The following is a 15,575-nucleotide window of genomic DNA, read 5'->3' as shown; positions in this document are numbered from 1 at the left end:
TTCAGTTAAAATTCTTAAAGGACAATTTGTTTTCCCAGGAATCACATCTTTCCTGCCCTTTGTGCTTATTGCAGTGGCACAAATTAAACCTTGGGCTCTTCAGCCCACACAAGTGTCTGTGTTTTTGAGTACAGTATCAGCTTATTTTGTATTTTTTATCAAGTAGCACAGACAACACAAGCTTTAAAAACTGTAGATCTCAGCATACATCTTATCTGCAGGGCAAAATAAAGGAACTTCAAGAATATATCACCTACTTTCGTTCTGAAAGCCATCTAATTAAATTTTACTTGATGCTACAATTTTGTCACAATCAAACATGCTGAAAGGTGGGTTTTTTTGATTTTTTTTTTTTTTTTTTAGGACTAATGGAATTCTCTGTGTGCTTTGGCTTTTCACTTGGGTAGCTGCTGCTGTTTGAGCATAGCTGGGTTGTGATTGCTGTGGGAATATTCATAAATTGCAGTGAAAGGCAGGTCCTGGAGCTCACCCCAGTGCTGGAATCTCTTTGAGAAGGGTGGGGACGTGAGGGTTTGCTCTGTGTGTGCCTGGAGGTGGCTGTGCTGGCAGCCCCTGATAGGCTGCAGGGGTATTTATCTCAAATTTATGTGGATTTCTTGGAAACAACTCTTTATCCCCCTTCAGATCTACAGAGCGCACACCTCTTCTTTTCCTCCTCTTTCTAGAGAGTCCTGAGCTGCATGGAGTGGTCTGAGGGTGCTTTTCCAGGCTCCTGAGGGAACTTGCCATAAATCTGGTGATCTGTATTCAGTGTCCATCCCTTGAGGGGCCAGGAGAGCTTTCCCGCTGTGCTGGGCATGGCTGTTCTGGCTCTCCCTGGGGTGGGACATTGAGATCCAGAGACAGGGATTTCTGCTCTGTTTCTCCATAGGTGGCACATTTTCTTCCCCAAACTCCAACAGAAGGAACCCTTGGGTATTTATGGAAGATATCTGTGGGGTTTGTAGTGCTGCTGCTTATGGGTTCTTCCCCCAGTCGTAGGAGGATAGGATATAAGAAAATAAAGTTAGTGTAGAGAGTAATCTTACCCCTAAGGAGCTGCAGCTGGGCCAATTATCAAAGATTAGGAGCAGGCCTGGCTTTAAGAGGCCACAGCTGTACCCAGTGAGAAGGAGAGGGCTATGAAAGAGTGGGGTGGTGGTGAGAAGGGAGCTGGGGTCAGTTGGGTGCTTTGTGAAGAGGAAAGAGTCAGTGCTCTGAGGAGCTGCCCGGGAGGAACCCCAGGAAGGTATGGAACTTGTGCTAAGAGACAACAGCATGGAACCCCTGCGATAAGATGACAACACCCAGCCTCAAAATTTTCTTAAGTTCTAGAATTACAGTGGGATTTCAGCATTTTTCCCCATTTCAGCAGGTGAAAGCTCTGGCTGTGCTCTCTCAGGCTGTGCCTGTGGAGTGCATTGGAAAACACTTCCAAATTTCCCCTCCCTCCAAATTTGCTGTACTTGTTCCCCCTTGATTCTGTATGGGAGGTAATGGGGCTTATCTGAGAGCAGGAGCTCCGTGGGTCTGGGTGCTCCCCTGGGTGTCTTTTCACTGCAGCCCTCAGAGAGATGCCTTATTGAAATTCTGTCTCTTCCTGGAATTATTCTGAGGGAAGCAGATGAGTGCTGTGGAAAAAGGTTCTCTTATTCCCCAAAGATTTTATCCATTCAAAAGTTAGTCTAAACCAGACTCTAAATCTCTGATATCCTCTTATGCTGCTTAGTTCTGGGTCTCTGTAAAATCTGAATTGATGCAGGTCTGACTTGGGGTCCAAATGCATCTCCTTCCCTCAAAGAAACACTAATGGTGAGGCACACTTTTGTGGGGACATTGGCCTCTGGATTTCCTGGGATGAAACAGCAGCAGTGGCTTCTTTCCTGCTCCCTGTAAAATGGAGATTTAAGCAGAACCTTTCTGCATTATTGATCAAATTGAGAACCATGGAATCTCAAACACATTTTTCATGGGGACCCTTGTAGGGCACTCTGAATAAACCAGAGAACTGGTTTGTTCCTTCGAGGAAGCCAATTCCCACCTTGCTGCTGGGACTGCTTGGTGTTGCTGCCGCATCCCAGCTGCTCTGGTGTGAAGAGTCTGCAGCTAATGTCAGTATTTTTCAGGTCACAGCTTGGGATTGTAAAGCATTTTCCATCTTCACATGCTAATTTCTGTGGAGTTACAAGATACCCTTTTATTAAGGAGGTTTGAATTATGTAATTCTCAGTGTTTTTGATGGAATGCTGGCAGGAGTTGCATGCTGTGCTCTGAATGTGAAGTCCTGATCTGTGTGTGGGTGCAGCAGGAATCACTGATTCAGGGAGGTGCTGAAGGACCCTGTGGTCAGTGTTAAGATCATGAGTTGGTAGGAAAATGTAGAAATTTAAACATTTATGTATTTATTTTGGTGGAGCCGTCTGCTTTCCCAGAGTTTCCAAGTTGCTTTGTGTTAACAGAAAATAAAGTGTCCCAAGTCTGGCAAGCCTGAACCTGTTTTAAACCAGAACCTGGCCACCTTGAGCCCTTGGTAATTTGGTGTTTGCATGACCATTTCAAGGCACAGGCAGAGCAGCGCGTGCTGTGGGGCACTGCAGGGGCTCCTGTGCAGGACCACGAGCTCAGCAGGGTTGGAGCCTTGTCCATGGTCAGCCCCGCAGGTTCCCAGGAGAGACAAGGGCAGTGATGATACTTTGTGAAGTGATACATTTTCATCAGCTAAAGCTAAGGAAATGGGATGGCTAGATGTGTTTATTAATTATAATGTGGCTTTTGGAAGTGGAGTTGGGTTTAAATTGCAATGTTGGATTCCGTGCAGCAGGAACGTTGTGTGAGTGACTCGACCACGTACAGCCAGAGAGGCTGTGCTGGGCATCTCCCACTGGAGGATTTGCTGCATTCCTAAGTGATTTGATAACAATTTCATTAAAAAATGGTGCCATGTTCCTTGTGAAAATTACTTGGCTCACGTGTGGTCGCTGTTTCAGCGTTACGATGCTTTATGTATGTTTATGTGTGAGCCAAGGAATGAATAAATCTGCTGTATGTGGGCCAGCAAGCAGCTGTAAATAGACCTTGAAAATGGTCTGTCAGTGTCCTGGGACTGATCTCCGTAGACCTTTTGGTAATTTTGATCACAGTTGTTGCCCAGAGCAGCTGTGGCTGCCCCTGGATCCCTGGAAGTGGCCAAGGCCAGGTTGGAGCAGCCTGGGCCAGTGGAAGGTGTCCCTGCCCATGAGGGGATGGAATGGGATGAACTTTGGGGTCCTTCCAACCCAGAGCATTCCATGGTTCCCTGGCAGTCAGTCACTGCTGTCAGCAAGCAGCACTGCTGCAGTCCCAGACAATGCAGTTGGAAGTTCAGCTGTTTTCCCCCCACTTTATCTCTTATTGCTGTTGAAATGCTAATTAGTGATGTGACTGTTACTATGGAGAAGAGGATGAAGGAGCAGGGGAATCCTGCTGGAGAAGGTGCTGTGCAAGCACTGCCATGTGCTCCACGAGGCTGCATTCCCATCAGGGGATTCCTCAGTGCCCCAGGGCTCCTTGGCCTTGGAAGAATCCATGAGGTCACCATGTGTCTGCATCTCCTTTACTCTTCTCGAAGAAAAATGCCAGAAAACTTCCATTTTGCTCATCTGGAGAAGTTTACCTGCTGTAGGATTCCTTTCTTTGAGTCAGGACCCTGGGCTTTCACATCTTCCTCTGGGTTTTGGGGTTTATTTTGGCCTGTTCTTTCCACTGAGGTTCCCAAGAGTTCCCTCAGCCCAGCTGGAAGCAGCTCTGCCCTGGATGCAGCTGCATTGCTCATCTGGACATCTTCCCTTTGGCTTTTCACTGGGGAGTGAAAGTTTCCCAAAACAAACAAGGCTTTCCCAGGGTTCCTGATCTCCTCCACTGTGTGTCAGTCCCAGCTGGCCTCAGAGTCTCTCCTGGATGGTTTTTGGGAGGAACCATCCCCTTGGCAAGCAGCTGTCCAAATCCAGTACATCAGGGAAGTTGTTCGTAAGGTGGCGAGTGGCGGTAAAGCATAAAACTGTCACAAGCTCTGTGAGGAAAGAAATTCAGATTTTCTCAGTGTAACTGGAGCAGGAGGTGGTCACTGTGCCCCTCAGTGTGGGCTGCAGTGCTGAGATTGGAAGGAATGGGGGTTTTGGGGGATTTGGCATGAGCATGATGTGAGCTGGCGGTTCACCCTTTCACCTGCTTAAGCAGACCAGAATAACATCACTGGGACTGGGGGAGGCCCAGTGTTCCCAGGGCCTCAGGGTGCTCATTTCCATCCCTGTGGGTCCCTCACCATCCCACTGAGCTCCTCCAGCTTGGAAATGGTGAGGAGTGCAGGTTTTGGGCTAGAAACCTGCCAGGCCTTTCATGTGTGCCAGTTAATGAGTGTAATTCCCCTTTGCCTTGGGTGCTGAGAGCTCCTGCTGGTTCCTGCCCTGCATCAGAAACTTCACTTTGGGAATCTGGAGCTGGAAAAACATCCTTGAAAGTACAGCAAGAGCTGGTCAAAGAAAAAAAAATCAACTTAGAGCTTTGTAATAGATCCACTGCTATTGAGAGCAAAGGTGTGCTTGGAAAGGGAGCACTTGTGCCATGGATAATTCCATGGGGGCTGTTTGGGAAGGTGAGTTCCTGGCACAGGAGCTCCTTCTGGCCCTGCCTGTCTCTGGGTTTGTGAGCTGCTCAGGGTTTGGGGGTCCTCATTTGTAAATAAAATGCCTCTAAGCCCACCCAGATGGTTCCAGGAACCTTGAAGCAGGTGATTTTTTAAAAAAGCAATTACCAGAAAGTTGTGGAAGAAGGTGGATGCTTGGCCGAGCTTCCACTCTTTCCTTTATTCCTCTGTTTGTGCGGAGTTGTTATCAGAAAGTTTATTTGTGGATTAGGGCAGGGTTTGTACTTGGTAACCTTCATGTACTCAAATCCCGTGTGCGTGTTGTGAATAAAATTCACTTGTTTTAATTTTCTAATGAACAAATTCCCGTGTTTTTCAGATTACACAGCGTTTTTGGGACACACCTCTGTTGGATTTTAATATATGTCCTGTGAAGAACAGCTTTCAGCTATGGAATCGGTAAATATTGACTTTGCTTCTGTCCAAAATTTCTGGTTTATTCCCTCACAAGTGCTCGTGTCTCTGTTGGACTGTTTGGTTTTGCCTTTTTCAAATGTTTTTCTTTATTTTCTGAAATTTGAAAGCAAAAAATTGCAAGTTCAATGGCATATATAAAAGGTACTAACCGAGAATATTTTGGGAGTTGTCTGTAGTCCTGAGATGTCTTTTTAATTTTAGAAAATTTTGAATATAGCAAGTTTTTCTCTGACCTCAGTGAAATAAAAGTGAACTTTCCTGCGTGGGCAGTTCCAGCACAGGTTTGCCCAGCAGACTGTGCAGCTTGTTGGTGCTGCTGACTGCTGAGTATTAAATAATACCTCTTTCTTTCTCTTTGCTTTCAAAATGTCTTGAAAAAAACCCAAAGTCTCTAAGTTTCCCAGTGTTATGTCTCCTTGTGATTAGCCTAATTGAAACAGATGGCACCTATGTTTCATTTTGGGCAGAGAAACCTCCCAATCTGCTGAGACTACAGTTGGATGCAATGTTAGGATTCAACTTTTTGGGAGCATTAACAGATGCAGAAATAACAGGCTGTCTCAGAGTGGAATTTAGGGGAAAAAAGGAGATTTTTGCCTCTGTTTTGTGTGACCGGGTGGGAGAGGCTGGTGCTGTCCTGGAAATCCCAGTGGTGTGGCTGGAGCTGGAGACAGGGGATTGTTCTGGGTGTTTTTGCTGTTTTGGTGTGGTGGGAGATGAGCAGGGGCCTGTTCTGGCTGGGTGTTTTTGCTGTTTTGGTGTGATGGGAGATGAGCAGGGGCTGTTCTGGCTGGGTGTTTTTGCTGTTTTGGTGGTTTGGTGTGGTGGGAGATGGGCAGGGGGCTGTTCTGGCTGGGTGTTTTTGCTGTTTTGGTGTGGTGGGAGATGAGCAGGGGCTGTTCTGGCTGGGTTTCTTTGCTGTTTTGGTGTGGTGGGAGATGGGCAGGGGCTGTTCTGGTTGCGTTTTTTGCTGTTTTGCTGTTTTGGTGTGGTGGGAGCTGGCAGGGGCTGTTCTGGCTGGGTGTTTTTGCTGTTTTGCTGGTTTGGTGTGGTGGGAGCTGAGCAGAAGCTGGGTGATGAGCAGTGCCTGCCAAGGGGGCTGTGTGGGGCTCAGGGTCGCCCTCTCCATGGCCAGAAATCCTATGGAGAAGGCTCCCAGGGGATCATACGGAGTGTGGCTCCTGCCTTGGGTCCTTGGCTGACCTCTGGGTTCAGAGGATTATTTGTGATGAGGTTGTCAGCACGAGGAAGGCTGCTGCTGGAGAGCTGCTCAGCGTGTGCAGCCCTGCCTCTGCAGGCTGATAGGTGTCTTCTGTCCTGGATTTTTGAGGAAAAAAAAATTAAAAATCATTGTGTTTAGTGTGGCCATGATAATTTGGAAGTATTCAGATGCAGACAAGATGTTATTTCAGCTTCCCCTGGTGAATATTAATAGCAGGAGAAGCCTTTCACAGTAAGACAAAGCAGAGCAGGCAGCGGTGACTCTGGCAGTGTTGCTGGGTAATTAAGGTGTATCAGGTGTGAGCCCTTTTCCTGGTGTGTGCAGGAGCTCTGCCCTCCTTCCTGGGAGCTCTGCAGGGCCCTGAAAAACCCAGCTCAGCCCTGACATCAATTATAAATCAGGCTGGTTGCTGTTTGCTGCCTGTTTTATTTCATGGCTCGGGACAAAGGTTTTCCCTTCTGAGTTTTGGAGTAAGTGGCGTTGGGCTTTTTGAATGCAAACTGTCCTTTTAAAACCAGGATAACAAAAACTTACCCAAAATTCAGGTGTGTTTGCACAGCCCTGTTTGGAAGGGTTTGCTTGAAGCAAGCCAGGTCATGAGAGTCATGGAACGGTTTGGTTTGGAAGGACCTTAAAGCACATCTGGTTCCAGCCCCCACCATGGGCAGGGACAGCTTCCCCTACCCAGGCTGCTCCAAGCCCTGGACACTCACAGGGGTGGGGCAGGCACAGCTTGTCTGGGCAGTGGTGCTTGCTGCTGCTTTTGCTGCTGGCAGCAGAGGTGGCTGCACCACTCTGGGCTTGTCCTGGCCTGGGGTGACCCCACTGCACCCCAGCCCTGTCACAGGCAGCTGGTGCCACCCCGTGTTCCCAACACCTTCCTGGGGAAGCAGAGGGGTCAAGGCTTCCTCCAAGCTGTGCTGGTGGCTTTGGCAGTGCTGTTTGAGGGAGCTCCTGATGAATATGCAGGTGTGGGATTAAAGGGATGAATGAGGAGCAGAATTGCTTTCCGAGCTGCAGCCCTGCTCTGACCTCCTGAGAAGGGCAGATTGTAAAGCTGGGGCCTGGAGTGGAAAAGCAATTACAATACACTGCCAGCATTGAATTGTCCTCACAAAGTCAGATGCTGCAATAATGGCAGCGTTGTTTAGCTGGAACGTGACTTCACTTAACTGCTCGCTGTTTTTCTATTAATGCTCTGAAACGTGTTCACAAACAGCTCTCAGGTCTTGCTGCTCTGGGGAAATGGAGCTCACTGTTCCACCAGGAAGGTATTTCTCTGCAGGAACTGTTCTTCTGAGCTTGCTGCCTTTTTTCCTGTGTGTTTCAGTTCTCAGCCCTTCCAGATGAGAGGGGCTGGAGGGTAACCCTATGGCAGTGCAGTGTACATTGAGTCTTTAGGGTGTTGCTCATTGTGGGGCCAGGGAGAGCTTTCCATGGGGTCCTGGGTATGGAAGTGTTGGCTTTTGGGTTGAAAAGCTGGTGTGTTATGAAGCAGGGCCTGGGGAGGGGAAGCCATGAGCAAGGGGGATTCATGGTCTGGGAAAGCTGGGACTGTGGGAGAGGAGACACTGGAGAGACCCTTCAGAGCTTCTTCCCAGGCCTTGAGGGGCTCCAAGAGAGCTGGAGAGGGACTTTGGGCAAGGGATGGAGTGCCAGGACAAGGGGAATGGCTTCCCACTGCCACAGATCAGGGATGGATGGATATTGGGAAGGAATCCTTCCCTGGGAGGGTGGGCAGGCCCTGGCACAGGTGCCCAGAGCAGCTGGGGCTGCCCCTGGATCCCTGGCAGTGCCCAAGGCCAGGCTGGACAGGGCTGGGAGCACCCTGGGATGGTGGAAGGTGTCCCTGCCATGGCAGGGCTGGGAATGAGATGAGCTTTGAGGTCCCTTCCAACCCAAACAATTCCATGGCTCAATGCAGCATTAAAGAAGCAGAGTTGTGCGGCTTGTGGGTTTTGCTGACTTGTGCTGGAGCCTTTCTCTTGTTAAAACAGGGATTTTGGAGGCTCCATGAAGCAGCTGGGAGGCTCTCCAGGTGCAGGTTTGCCCAGAGCATTTCAGCAGAGCCAGTTTGGGTTTGTTCTGCTGTGTGGCCCGGGCTGGGAAGGGGAGGTAGGGCTGGTGGGGAGCACCCCAGCTCCTGCCCTGTCCCCCCGTGTGTGAGGTGGGTCTGCACAGCCCTTAGGAGCACTGAATGTTTGTGTGGCTGTGTTCTGAAGGGACACAGTCTAAATTTAACTTTTAAACCCCTGTCTTCACTGCCAGCAGAGGTTAAGCAGAGGTGGCTTAACTGTGAGCCTGGAGTTCTTTGTGGATCAAACAAGCCTTGAATTTTTGGACACAAAACCCTGCTGAGACCTACAGGAAAGAGCTTTAAATCCTTTCCCCTGTCCCCATGAAAAAGCTGCTTTTTCAACCGTAATCTCAGCACAAGCATTTGCTTTGAGTGGTTGAATTGCTGCTTTTACAGTTCTCTGTATTTTCCTAGAATTTGTTAAATTGCCAACGTTATTCACATGGCACTTTTGGCAGGTGCCACCTACATGCCCTCAATTTGAAGGTACCTTTCAGGAGCAGTGTAGGTAGGGAGGCTCCTCTCCTGCATGTCAGATGTTGGAGAGCGCAGCACTTCCATTAATTCACTTTCCCTGACCTTTCCACTGCTAATAAGCCAAGCTGGAGCACAATGCAGCACCTTAATGAACAGACCTGAGCCGAGCAGGGGCTGCTTTGAAAAATGTCTTGCTTGACTTGTTCGTTGGGTGTAATTTTGGTCCATTTATTCACCATGGCACAGACACAGGGAGTTCTTGGTGAGAGCAACCCACAACCAAATACAACCCTTTTTCTCCTTCCTCTAGTGTTTAGAACTAGAGAAAACCATGTCAATAACTGCTTGAAAAGAGCAAGATGGTTGGTTGGGCTTTTTCTCTGAATCTACTTGGTTTTGAATAATTTTATTCTCTGGGGGGCTATACTGTGATCAGAAAAATCTCATTTTTAGAAGAAATATGCTTTTGAGTTAGGGTTTTGTAGATTTATATCAGCTCATGTAATGTGCACTGAAAAATGCACACTTCTGGGTTATGAAATTTGTAGATTAAGATCAACTAATATGTAATGTACACTTAAAAATCCCGTTTGCATGTAGGAATGAGTTTATTAAGCAGACAGTGCACGGGATCATCATTTCCAGGAACTGCCAGGCTGTTAGTTCACAGAGAAGCCTCCTGAGCCCCCCAGCCTGGGTGACACAGGTTTTTGGGGAAGTGATCTGTAGGTTTCTTGGGTTTCTTGACCAGTTCCTGCTTCCATTGTTGTGCAACAGCACTGTTCTCCTGGGTGTGACCTCTTGGGAAAGTAAAAGTGCTGGGGGCCAGGTTGTGGGGTGGTGAGCAGGGTTTTATTTATTTATGGGTGTTCACAGAGCACCCAAGCGTGCTCTTGAAAGTTGTGGCCTCCGCCCTGAGGAAGTGACACTGGCTGGGAGTGAAGTGGCAGCGTGACACATGGTGTGGCTGCAATCCCTTGTTTTCCAGAGGTATCCATGGGCTGTGATTAAGTGCAGATGATGCTCTTGGCAGCAGGAGGTGTGCAAGATGTTCCCACCTTGGGAGCTCACAGGCCAAAGGCCCATAGGGAGGACCAGGCTCTCCTGCTGTACTTCTGGAATGAAGCTTGGGGTGTTCTTGTTCCCTCCCCTTTTGTGCAGGTAGTGGTGATCCTGAGGTTTTGATGTTCAGATCTTGAGTTCTTTGGGATTTAGTTATTTTAGTTCTTTTTAAGTGAGGGGAGTGGTTTTGAGTGCAGGGAATTCATGCCTGCCATGGGCATGGCTGAGGGAGATGCCTCAGTGCCTTGGGCTTCTTCAGTGGGGCTGCAGGTGGGACAGGCCCTGTTCAAGGAGCAGGTCAGCTGCTGGACACCCTGTGAGGTGGGAATTGTGGCTCAGAGGTGTTCCCAGTGGGAATTTATGGAAACCCTCTATGGAAGGTGATTTGGCTGAGCCACCCAAGTGTCTGACACAAACAGGGAGGTGCAGCCTGCTCCTGGTTCTGTCATACATGCCTGGAAAAGTGGGAAATGGGTATTGCAAGCAAAGGCAAAAGTGATGGATCTGCCTCACTGATAGCCCTTGGAAGGGGACTTCTGACAAAACCAGAAAACAATTCCAGAAATAAGTCTGAAATGTTGGATTGCCCCATCCCTGGAAGTGTTCAAAGTGAGACTGGATGGAGCCTGCAGCAGCCTGGGCTTGTGGAAGGTGTCCCTGCCTGTGGCAGGGCTGGGATGGGATGAGCTTTAAGGTCCCTTCCATCCCAAAGCATCCTGTAGTTCCATGCTGAGTGTGGAGATGGGCAGCAGCCTTAGCAGTGTTTGTTTCCTTGGTTAAGTTCTTGGCACAGCTTTGATTTTGGAACAATGGGAAAGCAAGGGCTGAGCTTTGCTGGCTCAGCCTCATTCCTCCCTGGCGTGAGGACTCACTCAGGTGTTCCAGCAGTTTTCTTTGCTGCTGGGTGTTATCCCTGTTTTATGGTAGCTCGCTGGACTTCTCCAGAAATCCAAAGCTGAATTGTGTTCAGCAAGTTCCTGCTTTAAGGAGTGTTTGGATCTTGGGCTGTGACTGGACAGGCTGGTTGTTTCCAGTTGCTGGAGACGTGCAGGAGCTGGGAGAGGGGAGGTTTTGGGTGTTTTGCAGGAACCCGAGGACATGAAGGGAGTGAGGGGCCGTGGGCTGTGCCCACCATGGCACAGGCTCCTGGGGGCTGGAATTCCCAGAACTGCTCCCTGTGCCTGGCTGTTTTGGGAAGCTGACACGCCTGGCTTTGGCCTCAGAAGTGGCTTTGGGTTGGTGGACAAACACTGAGAGCTCTGCGTTGCCTCAGAGCTGTTTCGTGCCTGGCCTGCCCTCCCTTCCCGCAGCCCTGGCTGCTCCTGGGGCGGGCAGATGGCTGCAGGAGCTGCCTTGGGTGCTGTGGGCAGGCACAGCCCTTTGGGGAGGGCCAGGCAGAGCAGCAGTGGGCAAAGGGCAGCACTGGGGCTGTGGGACTGCCTGAGCTTCCCCCAGAGCAGCCTCAGCTGCGACACTTTTAACTCTTGAATTTGGAACAGACTTAGCAGCTCACCTTTGGGGGTGGGAGCTTGGGAGGTTGTCAATACTATTGCCTGGAACCATCTGTTCCTACCACTAAGTAGCTGCAAAAATCAGTAATTCATTCCTTTTTTTTTTTTTTTTTTTTTTTTGAGGAGCTTGGGTGTAAATCTTCTCCCTTGTTATTTTTATGGGCTCCTTCATTATGGAAGACAAGCATCTCCACGGTGCTGGAGCTGACTTTAATCTTTCATCTAAATTTATTTGAAATTTAAATCCGTGTCATTATCGATATTAGAGGTTACTTTGGAGCACAGCAGCTATTTCTGGGGAGCTGGGTGCATGGGGCTCCCTTATCAGCCAGGAATGTGCTTGTCACCTTTCTGGATGAGCCTCTCGCAGAGGAGCAGGGACAGCAGCCATGTGTACGGGTTATTTTGGGAAATTGCCACTGTAAATGGATGCTGTGTTTGCTTTTGCAAGTAAAATCGGTCATGCAGTCCTATTTTTCATTTATTTTTGCCCCAGTGAGTTAACAGTCCCAGTGGGCTGGCCCTGGTGGTGGTTGTGGTTCTCCTGGGCAGTCACAGGAGCACCAAAGCCAGCACTGATTGTAGGACAGGCACAGAGCACTGCAGGTACCCTGTGTTATCCCAGTGAGACTGCACTCCTGGGCTTAAACTGCAAATTCAGGAAGGATTGATATCACGTAACTGTGTTAGTGTTTGGGGCAGGGGGTCCCAGGGACTGGTGTTGTTTTCACTGCAGGTGGTTACAGCAGAGGAACCTGGTCTTGGTGTTCTTGCCCATGGCAGGGCGTGGAGATGACCTTCAAGGTCCCTCCCAATGCAAAGCACTCCATAATTCCTTGGCTCTCCTGCCTGAGGCCTGGTGTTTGTTGGAGATTTTGCACTCTTCCTCACTGTGTCACCAGAGCAGAGTTTTCCAGGTGTTTATTTTGGTGGTTATCTAAGCTCCAGAGCGAATGCTGAGGGTTCTGTCGAGCTGATGTCCAGTTCTCCCAGGGGCAGAAGGTGGTTTTTGTCTGATCTGAAAGGTTGGATTTTGATGGAGTTGGTGTGTCTGGACTCATCCTAGCGTGCAATAATGTGAAAATACAGCCATCAATTCCTTGGGTACCCTTAGAAAATGTTAATGCCTTCAGGCCCCAGAGGACTTGAGGAAAAGTTGTAGTTCAGAAATTGTTGTGTGCCTTGCAGGGAGGCCCAGACTCCATGGGGCAGAGCCAGGAGTTTTCAGAGCACGTTCCCTGTGAGTGTCCTTGGTTTCCTTGCTGAACATTTAACCTTAATTCTGAATTTCCTGGAGGTCTTGACACCCAGTTTGGTGAAGGATGGGAGAGCAGCAGGAGAGCTGGACATGGTCACGTGCATGTGACACCTCCAGCTTGGAGGTGACAAATACTTGAAGGAATTGGAAAAGTGAGAGGAGCTGGTCAACTTGATGGATGTGAGTGGGTATGATGGGAGGAGTTCAATGATTTTGATTATTTTTATCCTTTTTTATAATTTTTCAGCTGTTGAACAGCACAAGGATTCAAAGGTCAGCGCTGAATAGCTCTGGTTATTCTCTGCTGGTCCTAAACTTATTGCTGGTGTCATATGAGAAATATACTTTCTTTTTATGTTGCACAGTCAGAAGAAAATTATTTTGTTGTCTTCAGTAGTTTTTACCTCATTCTTGTAGTCTTGCCAATATCCTGTAGTTGTTTTTTGCAGGAAGCCTTTCAGCATTCTCTTAATTGGGATTAACTTTTGTAAGAGAAATGCACGTTTGGGTTGAAGATAATGTAGGAAATAAACATTCAGGGAAATTTATTTTAAGTTAGTGTAAAGAAATTCATTGGAGAGCTTTGCTTTGGAACTGTAACTTTGGAGAGGTTTAGGGTAATAATAGAGGAATAAACCAACCCTGCTCCTGTCTCTGAATTCCTGTGGAAGGGCAGCTCTGATCTCTGCTCTGGTGACCAGGGGTGTCCTGGACTGGGTGATTCTTGTGGGTCCCTTCCCACTCAGGGTATTCCATGGTTCTCTGATTCTCTGATTATTTTGAGTAACCTTAGAGACTGGTAGAGTATCTACTCGTTACTGTCTAGTAAATTATGTTCATTAACATAATTACAGAGTTTTAATGCTACATGGAAGTTATATGGAGTCAAAATCAAATGGCAACAGGTAGTAAATAATTGGACAAAATAAAAACATGGAAACAAATAATGAAGAAAAATAATCATGTATTCTTTTCCTGTCACCAGTCAGGGCTGCAGCTGGATGTAGCAGCTGCCCAGTCCTGAATCCTTTCTTCCTCTCATTTTTAATGCTGCTTTTACAAGAGTCTGAAGGAAATCTCTGTCTAAACCAACTGGTAGCAGCTCCTCTGGGCTTTGCCTTTGGCAAGGTGTCACACAGCTGAATTCTCCTTCCTTTGCTAAATTCTCCTCTCTTTCTCCTTGCAGTGTTTGGTTATTTAGTGCTATAAGGGGAGCCTGAATATATGAATTTAGCCAAACCCTCGAGTATATAAAGTAGAGAAACTTCCCTCATTCCCTCGACCTCAAGCTTGCTGAAGTAGGAAAGCATTTAAAACACCCACAGCCCTATGTGCACATGCAGATGTATATTTAAGTGTCCCCTACTTGAAGGTCATCCACAATTCCAGTTGAAGTGCAGTTTGGGTTTCCTGTAGCTGGAGACCTTGGGCTCCTTGGGGCTGCTTCCTGCTCTGCAGGGAGTGTGGGACCCCAGGGGGATTTCATCCAGTGGTGCTCTGGGTCTGCCCAGGGGGAGCACGGAGCTGCTCCAGGGCTGGAGCCAGCCTGGGACACCTGGGGGTGCTCCCCTGGACAGGAGAAGCTCCAGGGAGAGCTCAGAGCCCCTAAAGGGCTCCAGGAGAGCTGGGGAGGGACTGGGGACAAGGGATGGAGGGACAGGACACAGGGAGTGGCTCCCACTGCCACAGATCAGGGATGGATGGGACATTGGGAATTAGGAATTGTTCCCTGGGAGGGTGGGGAGAGGCTGGCATGGATTTCCCAGAGCAGCTGGGGCTGCCCCTGGATCCCTGCAGTGCCCAGGGCCGGGCTGGGCATTGGGGTTTGGAGCAGCCTGGGACAGTGGGAGGTGTCCCTGCCAGTGGCAGGGTGGGATGGGATGAACTTTGGGGTTCTCCCAACCCAAACCATTTGTGACTCCATCAGAGGAATGTGGATGAACATCTCTGTGCCTGCAGGAGCCTTCAGAGCTGCTGCATCTCTCGTTTCCATCACTGTGAAATGGCTCTGGGCTCAGAGCTGGGGCTGTGTGAGCCCAGGCCATGATGAGACAGAGCATTAATGAGACCTTGAGAAGGGATAACAGCAGCAGTGAGCTGGGCATAACAACAGCATGGAATTCCAGGGATGTGTTCTTGGCCCAGCCAGGGCTATTCCTCAGTGTCTCATTCCCAAGGCCCCTGGGCTCTGGAGCAAAAGGATGTGAACAAAGAAGCTCAGCTTTGAAGGTTTGCACACTAAAAGCTGCCAGGGAAGTGATGAGCTGTGGGTTTGATCACCTCTTGGTGTCTTTGGTGCTTCTGTCTGTAATTTGGATTCCTCCAGGACACTGCCCCAGGCTGAAACTGACCCCTTTGTAAGGCTGAATTAAATAATTATATTAAAGAATTAAAATTACCCTCTAATATAGTGATTTTCTGTGCTGTTACCATACAAATTGTATGGTTTTGAGTGGGGACAGCTTATTTAGGAATCCTGTGCCACCCCTAATGCTTCTGCCCTGTAGGATGTGGTGCCTTTAAGGTCAGGTGTCACTTTAAAGTGAATATTTTCTTGAGGTAATAAAAAAACTTCCCTGTGCTGAGCTTCCTTTGCTCACAAAAATAGTTTCTGTATTAATATTTAATTTACAGTAGCTCTGAGGAATGAAGAAAGTCCTGGACTCGTATTTTTTTTTTCTAGTCCTTAATACATTTCTTTGGAACAGCTCTTGGATATAAACAAGGAGGACAGAGTGTCCTGGGCAGAGGAGTGAGACAGTTTGTGTTAAAACCATAAGTGTTCATGGCTTTAACACTGGAATGTTCAGCATTAAGGATCCATCAGGTACCTTGGAGTAGCCCTAGTTCCCAGTTGCTCTTTTTCAGTC

The 15,575-nt window shown here is 48.4% G+C and overlaps 1 protein-coding gene across 1 annotated transcript in view; it reads left to right on the top strand.

Annotated features, from left to right (window-relative positions):
- ANKRD11 (ankyrin repeat domain containing 11) overlaps positions 1 to 15,575 on the top strand; it is a 130,521-nt gene that overhangs the window by 18,258 nt on the left and 96,688 nt on the right. Inside the window, 1 exon segment of the mRNA XM_036390136.2 lies at positions 5,001 to 5,080. The gene's annotated coding sequence lies outside the window, so the exon portion shown is untranslated.

The sequence above is a fragment of the Molothrus ater genome, chromosome 12 (genome assembly GCF_012460135.2).
Source record: "Molothrus ater isolate BHLD 08-10-18 breed brown headed cowbird chromosome 12, BPBGC_Mater_1.1, whole genome shotgun sequence".
Taxonomy (NCBI): Eukaryota; Metazoa; Chordata; class Aves; order Passeriformes; family Icteridae; genus Molothrus; species Molothrus ater.
This window is presented reverse-complemented; position numbering and strand designations above follow the sequence as displayed.